The 21,805-nt window shown below is 39.9% G+C and overlaps 1 long non-coding RNA gene across 1 annotated transcript in view; it reads left to right on the top strand.

Annotated features, from left to right (window-relative positions):
* LOC145985401 (uncharacterized) overlaps nt 1–15,935 on the top strand; it is a 174,431-nt gene extending 158,496 nt beyond the window's left edge. Inside the window, exon 3 of the long non-coding RNA XR_014441420.1 lies at nt 15,880–15,935. This is a non-coding gene — a long non-coding RNA (uncharacterized LOC145985401). The remainder of the gene's footprint in view (nt 1–15,879) is intronic.
* The last annotated feature ends 5,870 nt before the right edge of the window (nt 15,936–21,805 follow it).

The following is a 21,805-nucleotide window of genomic DNA, read 5'->3' as shown; positions in this document are numbered from 1 at the left end:
GATGAAATTGATGAATGGGATTCGAATCCGGGACCACTGGCGTCGTAGCGCGATGTGCTAACCACTCCGCCACTGGAGCCGGCAATAAAGCAAAACTACTCTGTTTAAAAAGAATCTACTAATTCTATCGTCTTATGATCCAACCTGGGTTTGTGTCATGGTGGTTCAGATTCCATTTCGAAACTCCAGTGGCGATTAGTTTTAACTGACCACAAACTGGACGTAAGACGAACTCTTGTAATTGTTTTGATTTTGTTTTTACACCTGTATGAGTTTGTAAGTCTAATTTATGCACAGATAGGCTGATCGGGACTGGGCCTAGTGGGATCCGATTCATTATGTGCCTCCACTGGGTATCGAACTCGGGACCTTTGCTTACCAGGCGACGACTGCGCCGTCGGGGAGGCAATGATACACTTGAGGATGTTTTTAATATCTAGAAAAGTCGGCACGTTGTATTTTCAATGCTACATGTCATATGCTTAGAGAATAATATGTACCCTTCACAGGAAAAAACATTCTAGATTCGCCTATTTTTTGGAGGAGCATGGAGCAGCTTAACTTTCCATGACGTATCAGCTAGAATGGCAAAGGATGATGATGCCTTGTCAGGGTGACACCAACTGCTGCCCGACTTACGCATGTGGCGCAATCAGAAAACCCACTGAAAGGTGCATGTACGTGGCCAAGGTACTTAATTCTCTCTCTCTCGCTGCCTCTCATACCAAGAAGAACCTCTGCCAACGGTGCGTGGGTGCCAGGAGATGACGCTCATCTCGTGTGATCTGTACGGTCCAGTTGATACTGAGAGAGCTTTACCGACTTGGTCTGACGCATCGGATTGGAAGTAAATTTTGGATTTCAGAGGAAGTGGAGAGACTTGTAGGATTCTCCACTTCTCTCTGTTTTGTAAACCTACAAGGAACACCCAGAACGTTAACTCACAAAAGGCTCCAAACAATTCTACGACATATGAGGTGTTCGGAGCACAAATGTCGTAACTCCACTTTTCATGAAATTTAACTTACATGTGTAACTTAGGAGTGTAAAGTATCAAATTTAAGAAGCATCAATGTTTAAGTGCTAGAAGTATCTCCTAAGTTTCAAATTCTTGCTCATAGAGGCACCACTATGTTTGTGCTCCAGCGCGTTGCTTCTCGCCTCGAAATTTGGAAGTTGACGGACGGTCACCACCATCAATTTGAAATAATAAATATATTTACGTGGAAACATTTTGATGAATTAGAATTTTTCGATGTCCGAAATGGAACATTCCTATGATAATCAGCACTTAACAAAGTTATTTAATGATGTTGGTCAGAGAAACTAAAAGATTCCATCAAATGCAGGTGTTTACAACTAATTTAAACCTAGACATAATAAAGCTATCTCTATGATTATCCATAATTTATTTATTAACAATAAATTTTAAGGGTACCGTACATATTAATTAACGTATAAATTAGAAAAAAAAAATAGTCAGTGAAATTCGGTCATGGACTTTTAAAAAACAAATTTACCGGGCCGCGGGTTCGCGAAGGTTGAGAACCACTGGTTTAGTAGCACAATTTGCATGCCACTTGTAATTCAAATCATGTGTGGACTTGCTCATGGTTTGCTCTGTCTGTTACTTCCGCTTTGTCACATTCTACATATTGCGTTATGCTAACGTATTCACTGTAAATAGAACAGAGGAACAACTACTATGCAGGTGGAGTGGCTAAAGCAAGCCTTCTCATTGCACATTGTATTCGCCCCCTGCTCTGTACATGTCAGGGGATTACCTGAGACGCAGGTATGTAATTCAGTGATGGCAGTTTTAATTAAAGCCTCTTCTGTTAACATCCTCTTTCTGAAATTGCGGATTCCGTCTCTGTTTACATATTAGCAGTGCACTACTGCTAATGGAATTTCATCTACATGGTTTAAGCTAATCGTATAAAAAACTCTCCTGAACGTGGATGTTTGCGTAAGTGGCACATGTTCAAGTGAAGGTGCATTACCCTGTTCGGACCAACATTATTTAACGTCCCTCTCTGTGTGGGCATGATAAACTAACTCATAGCACAAAAGTACTAGATTTACGAGCATATTTTTTGGATGTGAGGTTGAAAACTGCAGTGGTCGCGCTGAAAAAATTTTCTTCATTGGTTGCGCGGATAACTATCGATATATAGAATATTATCGTTTTTATCCATTTTTGTCAAAATTTATCTGATTTTATAGCGGGAATGTCCTGTTTGAAGTACTCTGGTTCACTTAAAAAAACATGTTTTGACTCAACACATTACAGGAGAGAGGAAATTTTAAATCTAGTGCATTGAATTTGGATGTGATGAATCCAAACAAAAGTATTTTCCAGAAATATCACAAAGAGGTTTTTGGTGGTCTGGACACATCCAGTGCTTATATTTGTGAGAGATTTTAGAAACGTATATATGAAACATTACAACGTATCCGAAAACGCTCCCGTCAATGATCGCGCGGATCACTATTGTGCTCCATTGAAATATGAGCTCTAATAACAAGTCAACAATGGATATATTTCAAGTAACAGCTGAACGAAGATAGTCCCTGAACCGTTCCAGGAACGTTCACTTGAAGCCAAGGCCAAGGGTGTTACCAACTGCAGTAGCACGTGAAAATATAAGAGTGGATCCCTATTGTGATCCGCGCGACCACTGGAGTGTTAATTGTATTACATTATATGGCAGGAGTCCCGATTTCGAATCCCGGCCTGGGCATGGATGTTTGTGAGTTTCCATTCATCAGGTTCATCATGTCATCACTCATCCCCATCTTCGCAAAATTAGCCAAAAGTGGCACAAGGAGCGAAGTAAAATAAAACAAATCATATCGATTCAATTCAAAACCTTACATGGCCTAGGCAACCCGTTTTGTGGAAGAGCGCTCTTGCATGCCCGTGTGGACTGCATAGCGAGCAGCATCGCTGTAGCGTAGTGAGAAGGGCGGAAAGGATGGACTGAGTGCAGCAGGAGGCTTCGCAGGTCACGTTCGTGTACTGGAAACCCTCTTGTTGTCTCAATTCGTAAGTAACAGCACAGTGTGGCATGGCAATAATGGTAGAAGACACAGGAGATTGTTCCTTCAAAGGAAAGAAGTATTTAGTTTTTGCCTCCAACGCCTGTTCTGCTGCTTAGTGGCCTTGAGAGTCAGTATGCAGACGGGAATCTCGCACCGCACGGAGGGATATCGTGGACTTCCATAAGTGCAAGCAAGATGCATAAGTCTGTCCTATATTTCAGTTATTTTTCGTGGCTTTTGTAAGAGTATTCAGTAATATATAGTGGGTAAGTATCATGAAAGAATTAAAAAACGTGGAAAAGCCAGGATTTTGGTGGCTTGTTTAAAGTAGATCTCCTGATTCTAATAACAAAAATTATAGCTACATTGTGTGAAGCCTTACTTCCACAGACGCCCTCCCCCTTCCCCCTCCGCTATTTTTCTGAGACCGGAGACGCTTTACTGGGGTTACTATGTGTTCTCTTTTTCGCAGATATGCCCTACATTCAAGTCCTATGTTCAGCGTCTGGTACCATTCCATTAAATGGTAATTGTCCCTCATTTTTGGGCATCACACACATTCGTCTTTCAGTTGGTGAAAGAGATAATTACAGCGAACTTATTTTATATTTTATATCATTGAGATAAGTATAATTAAGGCATTGAAAAGTACATTTTTCTAAGGGTCCCGTGTTCGAATTCCATCTCAAATGTTATTTAATAATAAATTAACGAATCGTATATTATTAGGACAAACCCTAGAAAGAAGACTACGCTGAGGAATAATTGTATTTATTATTTCAGAAGTATTCTTCTTGCTATCATTTTTATGAGCATTTTTCCACAGAAGCCTTTGCAGGTAGGATCCCACCTTAAACTGTAGGTCCAGACCCGGTTAACCTTCCTGAGCTTAAAGTGGTCTTAAAAACCAACTTTAATTGATCAGTAAATTTATCTATCAGAAAAATTCCAATTGAAAGTGCTAATCAGTTATGTAAATTATTGTAATCAATTTTAAAAATAATTGAAGATGTGTCAGTTACACATTGCTTTCTGGTATCATGTATTATTGATTGTAAAATCTGTGTTCTACATCATGTCTTACGGTTCTACGTTATAGGACAATGTGTTCTACTTTTTGCTTACAATGGTCTGATGACCGCACACTTTACTCTGTTCTCCCGTTAACAGTTTGGGAGAAGCACGCTGCAATACGGACAAAATGGCGGAAGGAACCTGCAGCAGTAAGTGTTCCCATACAACGACCAAAGTGCCATTCCGTCCGAATATTGGTCCGAAAATGCTCCTCAATGCATTCTGTAGCCGCATTGTAACTCACGTGCATTTAGCCTTACAAATCTCCAGCAGATACGAACCCGACGCTAGAAACCCAGTTCGACGTCATGAAAGGGAACAGGGGAAACGGACCAGAAATGGCCAAAAAAGGGGAACGGAAGGCAAGAAAGCGAAAGAACAATGGTTCAGGAAATGGTGTCTTTGGTCTGATTCCCAAATGGCTGCGCGCTTGCTGTTTATTGGTCTCTTGATGGTGGAAGTAATGGGAGTTGGTGCTACTTCTTTCGGAGGCTCAACCCGGGTTGGCGTGGAAACTCTTCAACCATGACCAAGTGAAGTTTTGCTCCCGTTTCTTTCCTTTCTAGGGCGAGTTGAAGTTTTACTTTATTAGAATTGGACACAGTTTGTGAAAAAATAGTTAATATCGCAGATCCTCCTTCTGTAATAAAGATAAATTGTCCATTTATTCGTCCTCTTCTTCTTCTTTCTTTCTTTTTCTTATTCTTGTTTCCTATTTTTAGTTCTTTTCTTCTTATTTTCTCTTTTTAATATTTCTCTGAGCGTGCTTACTTTCTGGATTCTTGCAGACCTCCGTTGCGGAATGCTTAGTATAGCGCGCTACGATGACAGGTGTCCCAACTTCGAATCCTGGCCTGGGCATCGGTGTTCTTTGTGAACGCCCCTTCAACAATTTTATCATTATCCTCATCATCGCGATTAACCAAAAGTGGCAGAAAAGCGATGTAACTAAGTAAAAGAAAAAATCAATACATATTTTTCTCGCTGCCTTGTAATCAAAAGGTCCTAGGTTCGATTCCCGGTGGAGGCACATAGTGGTTCGGATCCCACTTTAAACTGTAGGTCCAGTCCCGATTAGCCTAGGATAGAGCTGGGCTATTCCGCCCATTTCAACTTTAAACCTATAAAAGATGAATTGAAACGTTTGTAAACAAATAGATAGTTGTAATACAGTAATAATACCTTAATTACGAACAGATTACTATACATAATAAGTGAAAAAAGTAATACATACTCTTCTTATTAGAGATACATTTGAGGAGTGCAGAAATCAGAATTCACAAAAACAGCGAGGCTATTCCGCCTAGCATGCTTTCGCTGCCACTATTTAAGAGTGTTGTTCAGGAAGGGGTAAACCTGTTTCTTCAACATTAAAGCTTAGGTTAGGCTTATCACAAATGCCAATCTCCTCACACAGATTCCCATACAACTCGAAAAATTTAGTACCAGCTTGTTCATTCATTTTCACAGCTCTCGATTTTGATAATTCTTCCGGTTTTCTGAGAGATATATTACTGTTGTTGTTTTTTTTTATCAGGAATCCAGAAAAACAGTCTTTACCTGCAGTCATGCTTTTCATGCATCACGGATGTCGAATATTTTTTATTGTTGCATTAGTAAATGCTGCTCTACGAGCTTGATTCGGTGAACCGCCAAATTCTCTTTTAGCTAAATGCTTCAATCTAGACGTTGAACGTTGTTAGATGGTCAGCGTTCTGTGTTTTTCCTCAATGCCAGATCAGAGTTTGAAGTCTTTGAAGTGTGGAGGACGGAATTCCAAACAATGTAGGAGTTCCTTTCATACTTTGTATTGCTCCATTCATCATCTCTTCGGACCATTTAGGGCCGGACTTTTTTCTGTTATATGTATTGGGGTAAATCAAAAACTAAAGGCAATTTTGAGTTCTCGCAGAAATAAACGAAGACTGGGTGTGTCTGACGTCACCACGTGTATATTTGAAGTGACGTACAAGTAGGAGTATCCATCACTGCCCCATTCAGTCGAGTGTCGCGGGGAAAAATGGTCACACGTATGGACGCACCATTCTTCGAATGCACCATCGAGGAACAGCGCGCCGTAGTGCGCTTTCTGTGGTCGGAGGGAGTCAAACCGGCAGACATCCACCGTCGGCTGTTAGCGCAGTATGGAGCGAGCACCATGACTCAACGAAAGGTGTACGAGTGGGTGGACCGCTTTAAAGCAGGACGCACAGGTGTAACGGACGAAAGTCGAAGTGGACGCCCAGAAGATAACGTCCAACGGGTGGATACCATTATCGGGGACGATCGAAAAATCACAATATCACAAGTGGCGGAACTCTTCGACATAAGTTTCGGATCAGCATATGCATTAGTGAATTACTGTACCAAAAATTTGTTCGTGGTCGTCGGTTCAGGTCAGATGACGAGGTCCAGCAGGCGGTGCAGACGTAGCTTCGTGAGCAACCAAAAACCTTACGGGATACAGAAGCTGATTTCACGATACCAAAAGTGCATTGCCGTGCAGGGGGCATATGTGGAAAAGTGACATGTGTAGTTCTTCTTCTTGTGTGGAAATAAAGGTGTTATGTGAAAATTGCCTTTACTTTTTGATTTTACTAACCATCTGAAATGAGACCTTAAAACTTGCTGTTGACAATTTCACATTACATCACCATTTACGTAAATAATTTTCTTGAACGGAACAGCCCCGTATTTACTGAGCGAAATAGCCCCACCTGTAGTAATTGTGAAAAACGCACCAACTAGGGCGGTAACGAAGAAAGCGAACTACTTTTATGCACGCACACAATGCGTAACCTATGTTCTAATAGCTTTAGAGAAATGAGTTAAAATTTCGAGTTATTGTGCAAGCCACACCTTAAGTTCGTAGGCTTTATTATTTAACAACGTCAATATTTTTTCGCCTCATGAGATTCTACTTCTGTCCCATCCACAATATAACACAAAGCAGTGGAACAATGGACACGAGCGGCAGTAAGGAGACCACGCTTCACATTGAACACAACGTAAGCTCTCCACAGTGCCAAGGAATGGCGCTGTGGCCACAGTTCTTATTTCGGACGGAATAGCCCCGCTGTGCCCTATCTGTGCATAAAGTGGACTTAAAAACTCAACTCTAACAAACTAACTAATAAAATTACAACAACCACTATACTATTGCAAAAAATTGCAGAACTCATGTAATTATAAAACTCAATATAAGATTTGTGTTACTGCAAGTACTTCAAAAATAGCACAGACTTCAAGAAATGAATAAAGGAACTCCAATACAGATGCCTGAGGCATTAGATCTTCCTCCATAACGATATCCTCCTCCTTACAAGGGCAAATCTCTGGAATGTCTCCTTCAGAACACATTGTACTCTACCGACGTCTTCCCGTTCCAGGTACCTCCCTGCAGCTCCCAGAATTGATCCCAAAGTCCCACGTGGGAGCGGAAGGAAGATGGGGGGCGGATGCGTTAGCTCCTATGCAACCCACCCTTTAACTCACCCAAAGCAAAACCCCGAGACAAACTCATTGTCACCTCAGCGAGAAATTCAATTTACGAGACAATAGTAAACCGTGTTCGTCCCCTCTCTCTCTCTTTCCTTGTTCCTCTGTATCTCTCATTTCTGTACTGTCGATCTTCCACCGCCTTAACCACAGAGACTAATATTACCCCCCATTTCGGAAATGTCAAATGCCACACTGTGTCTGAGGGGGGGGGGGGGGAGAAAACTCGGTTGTTCTCTTGTGTTGCCAAATCGGGCAGAAGCTCCCGTGGGGATATGAAGACAAAGAGGAGAGAGTTGAAGGTTTCTGGAAGAAGAGAACACTCTGTGACATCTTGGGACACTGCAGAAACAGTTTATTAAAGACCACATTTCAACTTTCTAAACAATGTAAGTTACAGTTAAATGCAATATGGGACTCACAATAAAGTGTGCCGTTGTTGACCTAGGAAACAATCATATGACAACTTACTTAAAGATGGAAGAGTTCGTTTCAATTGAAAACGCTTGTCGATTTAATCTTGAAGCTAGTCAGCGGGCCTACAAGCCGTGCTAATGCGTATAAGGATGCGCGGTTAGATGTGTTCTAACTTTGCGCGCATGCACATGAGCAATGTAGGTGGAGCTTATTAGCACGTCACAATTTAGACTCGCTTCCAATATTCACAGATATGAATTTTCCGATACTCCGATATGCTTATACCGGGCGATATTTATTTAAGATAACACTAAATAGATTTCGACCGGATGAGTTGGTGTTGGAGGATTTGGGTAAAAAGTTTGATTCAAGGCCACTTTATGCACAGACAGGCCAATCGGTACTGGATCTATAGTTTAAAGTGGGATCTGAATCATAGTGCATGCGACTCCAAAGAAATCGGGATCGAAATCGGGACCAATGATTTCCAGGCGAAAAACCAAAAACCAAACAAAAAAATCGGGACGGAAATTTGTGCGGCATTGTTGTACTATGCAAATATAAAAAAATGTCATGAGCTGAACACACGAAATCGCTTACATTTTAATGTAATTTACTTTCCTCGTCAGATGCAATGAACTCTGTATATTTTCTCAATTTAAGGTTACGTTATTCGTGTTGTGTATTTTGACATAACAACAGTCTCCAATGTATTCAGTTTCTAACAATTGCGCAACATTGTTATTTTAATGTTAGTACATAAATTCACATGAATTTTACGCCCAAATTACATCGCACGCAACGAAGTTCAATTAAAACACTCAAAAAGCTGACCAAGGCAGAATTTATTACAAAATAACACACTTTAAACGTGACGTTTCAACCTTATAGCAAGATCTTTCTCAGACTCGGAACCAAATTCAATTGCTATGTTATCATTACTATTCCTTGGATCCCTCAAGTTGGAAGTCAAGATGGTGTTACTTTTCTGAATGTACGTATATATACTTTTGCGTAAAGGAAGTGTTCAGGCCTTCAATAGGGCTGTTTATTGTTAAACGTTTCCGATAGAGGGGTTGGTGGTAGTGCATTTAATTGTCAGTTGTCATACGTTTATCATTCCTGTGGAATAAAACAGATACAGGGTTATCCATTTGGGTATGGATAAAATAAAACATTAATAGAAACGTAAATGTGATAGATAGTAGGAAAAAATTCGTGTGTGAAACATGGTAGTTTTTCTGTAGTGTGTTGGCAACAATGAAGGTTAAACTCATTCGTTATTGTTAAAATGGCGTTTACGAACCAGCAACGGGCTAAATGTGTGGGGACCAATTGTTTGGCCTCCCAACTCCTCAGATTTAACCCCTCCAGACTTTTTCGTCTGGGGTTTCGTTAAAGACATCGTCTACCCACAGACATTGATGATTTAAAATTCAAAATCACACGGGTTTTCGACAGAATCACACCAGAGATGTTACACCAGACTTGATTGATTGATTGATTGAGTTGGTGTTTCAAGTCCACTTTATGCACAGTAAGGCTAATTGGGACTGGACCTACAGTTTAAAGTGGGATCCGAACCACTATGTGCCTCCACCGGGTATTGAACCCAGGACTCCTTGATTACAAGGCGACGACGCTACCACTGCGCCATCGGAGAGGCCCTATGTTACACCAGACGTGGAATTAATTGAATCACCGTTATGAGTTGTGCAAAGTTTACAATGGAGGCCATGTAGAAAACTGAAAACTGTACCAATCTGTTAGTAGTGTATAAAAATAAAAATTCCCACCTTTCAGTCTTTTGTATACAATATTTCAGGTAATTACATTTGACCAAAAAAAATTCACATCCATTTTATTTTATCCATACCCAAACGGATCACCCTGTATAATGTCGTTTACTAAGCCTGAGGATGATTAGGAACTTAGTGGGTCATACTGAGATATGCTAGGTTACCCTATGAATACGAATTAGGGTTTAATAAATATGAGCCAGCTCCCGTGGCTGAGTGAGGGGTCCCGGGTTCGAATCCCGGATGTTTGTGAGTGTCCATTCATCAATTTCATCATGTCATCACTCATCCCTATCTTCGCAAATTAGCCAAAAGTGGCACAAAAAGCGAAGTAAAATAAAGAAAACCAATCAATCAATCATTAATAAATATGAGCACATGCATCATTTCAGTTGGCATAAGATACATCCCAGATAGGGTGAAGTAAACACCATGAAAACGTCGTTGTTATTATTGTGATTGAAATGTCAATAGATAGATGGTTTTTTGAACGGTGGGCTCTATTTGTTATTTGGTCTCTGTTATGTGAAATAACTGTCATTTTCAGTTGCTGCGTGGGTCGAACTTCAGTTGACGTGTTTTCAGGGAGGAATCCGCAAAGGAACTCTGAAGAAAAATTACCATTTTATTTTGTTCACAAACAAAATAGTCAAAATTGCCACTGCCAAGCACAGTTGGAGTTTCATTCAACACACACTGATACAAAAATGGATAATGGTACTTTCAGTTGTTTGATCTTCAGGTGACACGTAAATCAACCATTCTGCCACCACATTTAATATTATGTAAAAATCTCGTCGCAAAATATTCTTACTTCAATTGTAGCTCGGTAATATAGTACTCGAGCACAATCCCCTATAAACTTATTCTGCGTGTTTTAGTGACTTATACCGCGTTTGTTAGAACCTGTCCCGTTTCCCGCGTTAGCGATCGCTCGACAGTTTCCGTGCCAATGAGAAACGAGGAAAAAATCGTCTGCTGGGCAGCGAGGAGCGAATGGAAGCCAGAAGAGAGGCGCTTACGTAGACGCTGTTGAGACGTTGCTATTTTAATTGGCTGCCTGGCTTTGACTTTCCCCAGTACAGAGAAAAGCCAGCGACCAGCTAGCGCGGGAATCGGAACAGGTTGTAACAAACGCGGTATAGTTATATACGATGGCCGAGGAACCGGTGTGGGTGGTACATACTAGAGTGTCACGTGACTGTGGCAGCCAGTCAACGTCATTTGTATTGAAGCTCCTTCAAGAACACCAGAAATTCCGGCAACGTCAGTGGTATGTCTCTCGCAAGGTTTCTCCCTCGTCTGTGGCAGGCTGTATAGTGTTCCAAGTGGTGCACTCAATACAGTGCTTGCTTGTGTTGAGTAATTAAAGCATCCCAACCCTCCCCCTTCCCCCATTTAGTAATTTCCACTCCACTTCGAGCACTGTAGTGCATTGCATTCATGTGTGGATTCCAGAATGGAATTTAGTAGTCTTTTTTTTTTGTTATTTTACGTTGCATTTGTGCCATTCTTGACCACTCGAGACCAAGAGGATGAGTGAATATTATATGCAATTTATAATGGGACAAACCCATTAATGCCTTGCTGACCTGAAACAAAATCTCTGTAGGGTTGTTTGTTGTCCTGTGTTTATCCTTATATGTGCTGAGTACCCTTCTACAGCCTCAGCTTTCAGTTTAGATAAGGAGGTATTAGTCATAAGAGACAGGTGTTTATTTACTTATGGAAAAGGGGTTGGTCCCATATAATATGGCGGACGCAAATAGCCCAAGTGCTGACACAACTTATATTTCATTCATTCATTCCTTACTTCTTTCATCAATTCACTATTCATCCTCATCGTGCGGTTCACCTGGAGAGGTTAAAAATGAAATAAGTAAGAAATAACCCGTGTCTCGACAGCCCATGAAGGGCCTAGGCCTATCTCCCGACTGCCAGTCTCCCTCCCACAATCCTACCTAGAGGTGTGGAGATCTTCAACCGGTAATGGGGTGACGTGTGGTCAGCACATTGAACCCCCAGCCATTGTAGGATATTTCCGAGACCGGGTTACGCTACTCACTCTGATATGATCCATATTTTTATGTGACGTCACAACTTTAAAATATGTCACTGCTATATTATATTTTTATGAAAGGACAGGTAAATGTTGTGTTATTATATGTATTTAATATTGCACCTTGTTTGTAATGTATAACTTTTGTTTAATGTTTATTGTATTTTATGCTCTATTATGAGTAGTTTAATGTATCTTCATGTTTGCGAGAGTGCACTATGTGAATTTGTATTTCTAAACATGTGTAGATATCAGTTTTGTTGATAGTATCCTTTTGTAGATAGTGAGTGATTCATCTGTAATTGAATCTGTGTTCTCGAAAATAGTATAAAAGCGAGGATATTCGCGTAAGAAACATTACACTTTCGCCACGAATCGATGAAGCTTTTAAATTCAGAGGAACTCCTCGGTGTTGTGCATACATCTTGGTATGGTAGTTCGGGGCGCAAGCTAGGCCTATGCGACCATAAGTACGCCGATAGCCATGCATTGAGTTTATGCTTTTTTAGTTGAGTCAATTCATCGACAAAGCAAAATCCTCGCCTTCGTCTCAAGTATATTTGCATTATAATTGCAATAAATAAAGAATAAAACCTTTCCGTTTATACATACTGCAGTAATGTGGTTTATTTCTCTGTCCTGTGAATATTGTCTTTGCCTAATACTATCCCTGTACCTGAGAGGAGTCTGTGTACTTCACCGAGTCTCATCGTTCACCGCTGAGTATTATTAAGTTATTATTAATAGTATAATAATACAACGCGTCTATTTTAGAACGTATCAACTCGTAGCTCCACAATTTCCTCACGTTGGTGCGTTGCCACCGGTCCTATACACAGGCCGAGAACCGAGAGACTGAATCCAGTAGGACTCGAACCCATGTCATCCCGCTGTCGGAGCCCAAAGCACAGCGCCTTAGACCGCACAGCCACGGAGGAAGACGGAGAGGTTGAAATGCAACGTTGAAATTTCTAATAACAAATTACCTTTGTAGAATCTCTGTAGAAAAAAGAAAAGTATTTTTCTCATACAGACTACACTATTCTTTGAAGAGAATATTCAAGAGATGATGGAGATCTACAATTTTCAAGCTTTATGTATATTCTTCAGGAAGCATGTTCCTTCATATAGGCTTGTGAATTCAAACATCTCGCTTCGTTGTAGGATGCACCAGAAAGAAGTCTACTTTATGATGGCCATCCTCATCTCTTCTAAGTCTGTAATAAACACACAAAACTAATAAAGACTCAGGGTAATTTGCTTGCACAGAGAACACGAAAGTGGAGTAATTATGAAAAAGCATTTCTTGACGACAGAGTGTCCTTTTTTATCCCGAGATGATCCAAAAATAGAGCACGGCGAATGATGATGGTTGGGGACGGGAGTGAATTGTTGAGGAGAAGCTGAATAAAGAAGTCTTTTCATTCTGTCCCGACGTCTCCACGAGTCGTTAACCTGAATGGGGTTTCGATTGGGGAAACGACATTCCATGGCGGGGGGAACGTGAGTCGCAAAACGAGGTCGAAGCAAGCATCACTCTGGTGAACGTCCGCTATATGGCAGGACATTCTGTCCAAAGAATTACCACCTTCTCCTTTATTCATTTCCATTGCGGCTTTCGTTTTTTACACCATTTCCTCATTGAACAAAATATATATTTTTAGTTCAGTGACCTACCTAATAGAGATAAATTCAAATTGTATCACTACAGCAGAATGTAATGAACCTTGGTAGCTCAGTAGTTATGTAGACCTCCGTGGCGGAGTGCTTAACACATAGCGTTTTGACACCAGGTGTCCAAGGTTCGAAGACATGGATGTTTGTGTTTGTCCAAATGAGAAAACTGATTGTGAAAAAACGAGGCATGTAAAAACTGAGAAAATGTGGAAAAATGGGGATAAAAAAGTCGTTATGTCGTCTGACTACCATGCGAGAGACCCGGGTTCGATCCCACCGGGGAAGAACCGGGATCTTTTTCCACCTGTTCAAGCGGCGCTCACCCAGCGTCGTATAAAGTGGGTACCTCTGGGCGGTAAAGACGGCCAGGGGACGTGTTACTGACCACATCACCCCTACCTTCGGCCGTGGTCAAGAAAGTGTGCAGCCCTAACTCCACACCTCCTATACACCTTCATAGAGTTGTGCAACAGAAATTAAGGGGTGGAGGAACTCCAGAAATATTATTTTCCACATTTGGATATTTTCAACCTACACACAGTAAGTAAATGCATCAGCCCAGTGTCGGCGATTGGGTTCAGAAACTGGAGAGTGTCGGGCAAGCACAGTTTACTTTCCATTGGTAGATTAGGTTTAGCATAGTGCGGGTGTAAAAGTGGCAAAAAGTGGGGGGAAACTGCCCCTACACCCCCTAATCGCCACCACTGCATCAGCCGAAGGGTGTAAGGGTGACCTTCGCAGAAGGCACCCGAAAGCCAACTTTACTTTCACGTAGTAGACTTCGGTAACTGCAGACTTGCAGGCCAACAAGGCTCTGGCGTCTTGACCCAAGACCAGTATAATCCGTCTGAGGGATTGTGCGTTGTAAGTTATAATTTTCTCGTGCTAAAATCTTCAGAATACTAAGACTTCAAGAAAGACCCTTGAAAATTATGTTCAATTTAGATCATGGGAATTCTTATAAAGAAATTTTTAAGGAGCAACAAATAATGACTGTTTTTATCTTTCTACATATATAAAGTTATCTTATTTGTTTATACTGGTCAGATCAAAATTAACAATTACATATTCATAACACCAGAAGCAAAAATTACTACCACCTTAAAACAAAAGAGACTACCGTTATTAAAAAAAGTACACCACTGAATGCTGGAATATGGTTTTATAATAACCTCCCTAACAATATTAAAATAATCACACCTCGAAGTAAACAGGCGTTAGCTAAAAAATACTATTTACTAAACGAAACATTATGTTGTCTAATTAAATTTGTGGAAAACACAGGAGGACTAGACATTAACTAATAATACATCTAGTTATTATCATAGGGCCAGGTGTAACACATGGAAAGTGACATTTTGGTTATTTCTGAGTTACAAAGTAAAATGTGCCATCCTTCAATTTTCGAGTGAAATTGCCATGTCATACAATTTGCATTGGACTCAGTGGAGCCTTCTGAAATCGGTAAACACAACACGAAAACAATTTACTACAGTCTCTCTTCTAATAACATTTTTCTAAAGGACCAAAATGTTACTTACCATGTTTTACACCAGAGCCCTTATTTAATTATGGCATATTTATTAATTATTCTTTCTTTTAAATTTTAATTCATAAATTATTTTATACTGATTTGCCCTCATGTATGAAATTTTATGTAGTAATATCTCTTTTTGTGTATGATAAATTTTACGTAACTTTTCATGATATATATAAATCCACGGTAAATTTATTACAAGCCTCAGCTATTTTTATTTAAAAATATGTAATTGTGTGTTTTTTAAATAAAACATACAAATATATAAATAGGGGAAGTAGAGAGAGAGAGAGAGAGAGAGAGAGAGAGGATGAAATAAAGAAAGAGAAAGAAATACTAGGGATTAAGAGAGAAATAAAGAGAAGAGAGAAAGTGGGAGAAGTGGAAAAGAGGAAAAGAGAAATAGATAGGAATAGAGTTAATACCTAGGTAATACAGGGTGAGGCAAAAGTCCGGCACCAACCTTTTAATTTGAAAACGACTTGACGCAGGGCGATGATATCTCGGATATGGGTAATTGGGGTGGGGCACACCAGATGGGGCTAGTGTGTATCATGGCGGACATCTTGAAAGCCGCCATCTTGGAATTACATCCAGATTTCCAAATTGGAAGGCGGTCATGGAGCATATCATTTTACATTGCAGTATAACTTTATAACGTACTGCTATCTTACACAAATATAGTTTTATGCTGCCATGTTAAATAAAATGTCAGGATAGTTTCCATTAAAAAAGCCAAATTCAGATTTCACAAAAACTATTTTTCTTTGCAGGTTTCTGACTTCACAGTATGGGCGAGATGTACTAGAAACACCCTTTCGTCAAGGAGAGTTACAAATAATAAGACATATCAGGTACGTTTTTATAGTTGCAATATATACATGCAATCACCGTAATTTGTGTTCAACAACCAATCAGTACTGTTAGTATCTGCTCAAAAACTTCTAGGTAAACAATGTTTATAATTGTAAAATTCGGTGTGAATGATGACAGGCCAGATTGTACAGTCACGGGCTCTTCTGGGTTGTAATGATCCAATTGGAAGTCAATAGCAACTTTTCAGTAGCAAGTTCTGCCATCGCCGTAGAGCTATGCAACACACATATCGCATTGCAGGATGTAGGTGTCCTGTTTTTAGTGCAGGTGACTACAAGTATCTCGGTGAGCACAGACAGAGCCTCAATACACATGACTAGATTCAGCACGCTTACGTTGAGATCGAAACCAAATAAATGAGCAGATTTGAACCAGAATAGATTGATTGGTTGATTGATTTGTTGTTTTAAGTCCATTTTATTCACAGGAAGGCTAATCGGGACTGGACGTACAGTTTAAAGTGGAATCCGAATCACTGTGCCATGTGCCTCCACCGGGTATCGAACGAACCCGAAATGAATATTTTGATATGTGTGAATGAGCAAAATTGTATTTTTTATAGTTTTAGTTACTGAAATATTTAGTGGGGATAAATGTAATGGAATACTTGTGTTATAGTAGTATTGTATTTTTGTTTGTTAGATTGTACAAGATTTTCCGGGTTAAGTGGTAGAACAGACGCAGGCTGAATTTTGCCCATGAATAAAGAATTTCTAATTTCTAATATGGCTCAATTGAGGAAGTTTGTGATATTAAATTACAAATAACCAAACGCTCTAAATTTGTAAACGGAAACTTAATTGAGAATTCTCGATGAACCAGGATATAGCTGTATTGATAGATACTATATATTTTGGTATCTCATTGCTGTATTATCTCTTGTAATTTATTGTAAAGGATGTAATTGTGGACTTTTACATATATTACTGTTATTTATCTTTCCTGCGGTAAAGGTTAAGGCACATAATATTTCTGAATTACATTTTCAATGTAGTCACGCAACATATATTAGTATGGAAACGGAATAAGTAGGATTGCAATGCTTTAAGATCAAATTTCCTAATATTACTAACAGTGCGATCTAGCGCCCACTTTCAAGCTATGAAATCTTGTGCCGATACGTCAAATGTTCCGTTCAGCCTGATTTTTAGTGAGCCATTACCCACTCCGGGCTTCTCCGATGGCGCAGTGGTAGCGTCCTCGCCTTGTAATCAAGGGGTCCCAGGTTCGATTCCCGGCGGAGTCACATGGTGGGTTCGGATCCCATTTTAAACTGTAGGCCCAGTCCCGATTAGCCTTCCTGTGCATAAAGTGGACTTTAAACACCAAGTCAATCAACCACGCCGCCCTTATTACTTACGGCTCTATCCACCGTCAGAGCCCTTAGGTCCGAATCCTGGATGAGGCACTGATCTTTGTTTGTCTCACTATGGATTCTATTAGTTCTTATTCAAACCTCGTCAGAAAAGCGACGTAAAACAACCAAAATAGAAACCATGAATAGTTTCCAGTGAGAAATATAGACAGTCTGATAAATCATGGAATTTTCCAGCTTTACCTGATGTAATCTTCTTAGCATAATTAACACGATTAACAGAGAGAATAAAATATCAGCTTAAAACCCTTTTAATAATCCGCGAGGTTTAAACCAGATGGATATTTGAGCCGCAAGATGGACTTGAAACATCCGTAAAAGCAGACTTAAAAAAAAAGTAAGTCCAGAGTGACCAGACGTTGAAAAATAAACACAGATAAGCATGTTTTACAGTAAGTGGCTTATCCGAAACGAGGGATTGATTTTCGAAATTTTCTTTTTGGAGAAGGGGGAAACTCGTGTGCATTAGTTCACTAATCGGATAAAACTGCAAAATTTTTCTTTCTTTCCCAGCGTCTCTCTTCACTTCGAACAAGCAACAGGCGCTCCTGAACCACAATCACAAAAAGATGAAACTTTGTCCAACAAGATGTCTTCTAGGACAGTGGTTCTCAACCTTCGTGAAATCGGTTCCCAGTTAATTCTATTTTTAAAAGTCAATGTACCGATTCCATTAACTTTACTCGCAAATTTGTATTTCTAATTTAATTCGATTTTACCTTTATACATTAATAAATTATTATGTACCCTTGAAATCAAAATGTTAATAAGTTATTGCATAATCACAAAGAGTAAGAGTTCGATTATGTCTAAGCGTGTTAATATGGTTGTGTATAAGTAGAGGGTTTAACGGGTCCAAAGTCTTCTTGGTTTAGGAAACATTTTGCACTAATTGCATAATCATATAAACAATATTTCGAAATTTGTCAAGACACTATATTGTTTGATATTCATGTTAATGTCAAATAGGTGTTTTAAGAATAAAAGTTAATTGTAACATAAATGTACTAAAAATATTATTGTTAAAGTGAACGCAATTAGCGCACTTTAACCCAGTATATAAAAGGTGTTTTATAAAGTGCGCAGTTTTTAAATCGCTTGTCATTTTTTTGTTTGAAGGTTGGCAACACTATTCTTATTATTTTCGTAATCTCGGATCACTCCGATTATTACTTGAGCAATTTCTTGGCATTTGTTCAGTTTAGTTGCCATGGAGCGGTTCACTATTGAGTAACGCGTCGTTATCTTGAAAACACATTACAGAAATGCACAGACAGTTCGTAATCTTCGCGCGATCTTCGGACGCAACAATGCCCTCACAGCAACAACAGTTAGGAGGTTGGTGAAGAAATTCGAGATATCCGGGTCAGTGGCAACCATAAATTCGCCCTGGGCGAAAACGTAGTCGTCGCACAGATGAAAACATTGCAGTAGTGCAAGACAGTGTGAATATTAGTCCCGCGAAGTCACTTCGCTGTAGTTCACAACAGTTGGGAATGTCGGTATCCTCAGTGAAACGAATACTGAAGGAATACCTTCATATGCAACCTTACAACGTTCAGGTGACGCAAGAGATGAAAGCAACCGATCATGCGAAACGAAGAAATATGCCATATGGACATATGCCAGACATCATTTTTCACTTTTAAATCGCATACGGACATATGCTGGACACTTTTCACTTTTCAATTATTAAATCCTAGTGAATGTGTAAAATAATAAAAATAAAAATGTCAACTTTCATGAAATTTTGGCTGAGTTATTGCATTTTCAAAAACTGCGCACTTTATGAAACACCCTTTACATCCAAATTATTTAGAGAAAATGTTATTGCTTATAATTTAAATGTGATTATTGTTAATGACGATAAATACAATGAAATTATAACTAGAGACGCCAACTTAAAATAAATTTTCGGGGGCAAGTTTGGCATAAACAATATCTTAGATATGTAAATACTATATATATCTGTCCCTCTTCGTGAATTTTGGAGCGGGGGGGGGGGGGGGCAGAAAGTGCCTTGCTCCCCAGAAGTCAACGCCTATGATTATAACTATTCAATTATATTATTTTTAGGCTAATATAAATTGAACCCCACTCATTATTTTTCATATATGTGCCAATTCTTGTTGATAAATTTAAATATTTCTTAATGAAAATTGCTGCGCAAACAATTATGATTGATCCCAGGGTCCGGTGCCGGATCGCGGTCAGGTGGTTTTGAAAGATTTATCTACACGGCAAGGCTTTTAATGCATCTCCCGGTACTTCCAAGGGTTCAGTGCCGTTTCGTCTCGAGGGCACTTCTCCTTTAATCTGACGTCCCCAGCGAACCGCGTCGCGAGATTCCCTCCAGCCGTAGTTATATATAAACGAAATGGACAAAGCTCCTCATGGAAATAATCTATTTTGGAGTCTGATAGCGTCTGCAATGGGAGGAAGATGGATCGCCTTGACCCAGATCAAGAATCGATGAAGTCGAAACTTTGCGAAACTCCTCTCATTATGACAGCGAGTGAAGGATTTGCCTTAAGTAGGTTGTTCCAGACAATGTATTCCGACAATTTTCTTTTTTAAAGATGGCCTTTCCTACTCGTTATTAGGACACTGACTAGTTGTCCCAGTGAACAGATGGGTCTCAGGAGAAATACTCCGTAATTTCCCCAGTGAGACGTTATCCGCACCCATCTGCTTATTCACAAACTCCACACGGAAATCGCAATCGTGGGCGTGGCTAATGGGAGCAGCCAATAATAGCACATTTCTTACATGACGCAACGGCCTATCAGCTACGATGGCTGATACATGCACCACAAGGAAATACGGCTCCGGAGTGTATTTACAAAACCCACATGGAAATAGCAACTGTGGGTGTGGCTACAGCCACTAGTAGAACGTTTCTACATGATGCAACGATCCATCAGCTGGTTCGGCTGTTACATGCGCTATGAAGGAAAATACAAGGCCCAAGAGCGCATTCACAAAACTCACATAGAAATCGCAACTGTGGGTGTGCCAATAGTAGCACGTTTTCTACATGACGCAAAGATGCGTCGGCTGCTACAATCACCGTGAAACAAGTTCTAATACGTTATACATGACAAAAAGTATTTAGAATAACAGATTCACTGTCGTCACGGTTTGAAATAAACAGTTACAAAACTCACAGGATACAGAATTTAACACACGCAAGGAAAAATGTAGTAATATCATGAATATGGAATATACAGTAATAAAATCCATATTCATTATATTACTATAGTTTATGTTGCAACATTTTTCAAAAGCGAATGTATATAAAATATGAAAAAATACCACGACGATTCGCAAATATAATACATTAATTTTAGTATCAATTAAAGGAAGTTCCCTGACTATTATGTTTAGCGAAGAATTTTTCATCACCTTTCAAGCTCATGACATATAAATAAATAACTGAAAATCTGGATGATATCATGTTTAGTTACCGGATCTTGATGCATAATTTCCCAACTAACGCAACAAAATCTCATTATTCCCTGATCTCGGCGCTTTATCTGCACCCTCAGAGTTCTCATAAAATCGACATCAGAAGGAGTTCCCGCGTGGAGCGCTCCCAATACCCTGAATATTTCAGGGAAGCCGCAAAGCCTGCCGTTCTCCTACGGGATCTTTTGCAAGACGGAATCACGCTCAGCTTCCGAAAGGATCAGTCTGAACTGAATTTTGCATCTGCCTCGGAGCCGCCTTTCCCTTTAACTCTGCTGCGGGAACATTTGCGTCCTCCGGCTGGAGGCTTTGCAGTAATTAATAACACCCCCTTCTCCCCCAACGTGTTAATTATAGCGTTGCACTAAGAGCCCGGTGACGTTGGACATTTATTGCCGTTTTGGAGACCCTAATGCTAAAGTGCGCCGCCTTCACCGCAACAAAGGTGGTGAGGAACCATTTGCAATCTGTCTGGTGTTACCCTGAATATTCCACTTTTTATTTTTGGCATATTTATTCTTCCTGCTTGGCTGGGAATTTTTGTTAGTATGGTATCGACAGGAGAAAGGTATCGGATTCTCTCGAAATTCGAGATGATCTATGAATCGAGAATTTGTTACGCGTCTGGATTTTATGTTTAATTTGTTTACTGTGTGTTGTTGTTTATGTTATTAGGTTCCCGCGAAGCCAAATGGTTAGCGCTCCCGCCTTTGGTGCGAGCGACCCCGGATTCGATTCCCGATGGGATCACCGTCTCTCCCTCAATTTGGGCGTACACCAAGAAAGTACTTAATGGTTTCAGTCACTAGCCTGAACGCCAACCACAAGCGAATACACACTACTACTACTACTATTACTACCAGTACCACTACCACCATCAATACTAATTCTAGTAATTTGCAACAGGTCTTTAATTCAAAGACATTTTTGCAATTAAATTTTGTTATTTAGTTTTGTGCATAATCTGAAAAGAATGAAGA

Source organism: Lepisma saccharinum, chromosome 3, assembly GCF_977018435.1.
Source record: "Lepisma saccharinum chromosome 3, izLepSacc3.1, whole genome shotgun sequence".
Taxonomy (NCBI): Eukaryota; Metazoa; Arthropoda; class Insecta; order Zygentoma; family Lepismatidae; genus Lepisma; species Lepisma saccharinum.
This window is presented reverse-complemented; position numbering and strand designations above follow the sequence as displayed.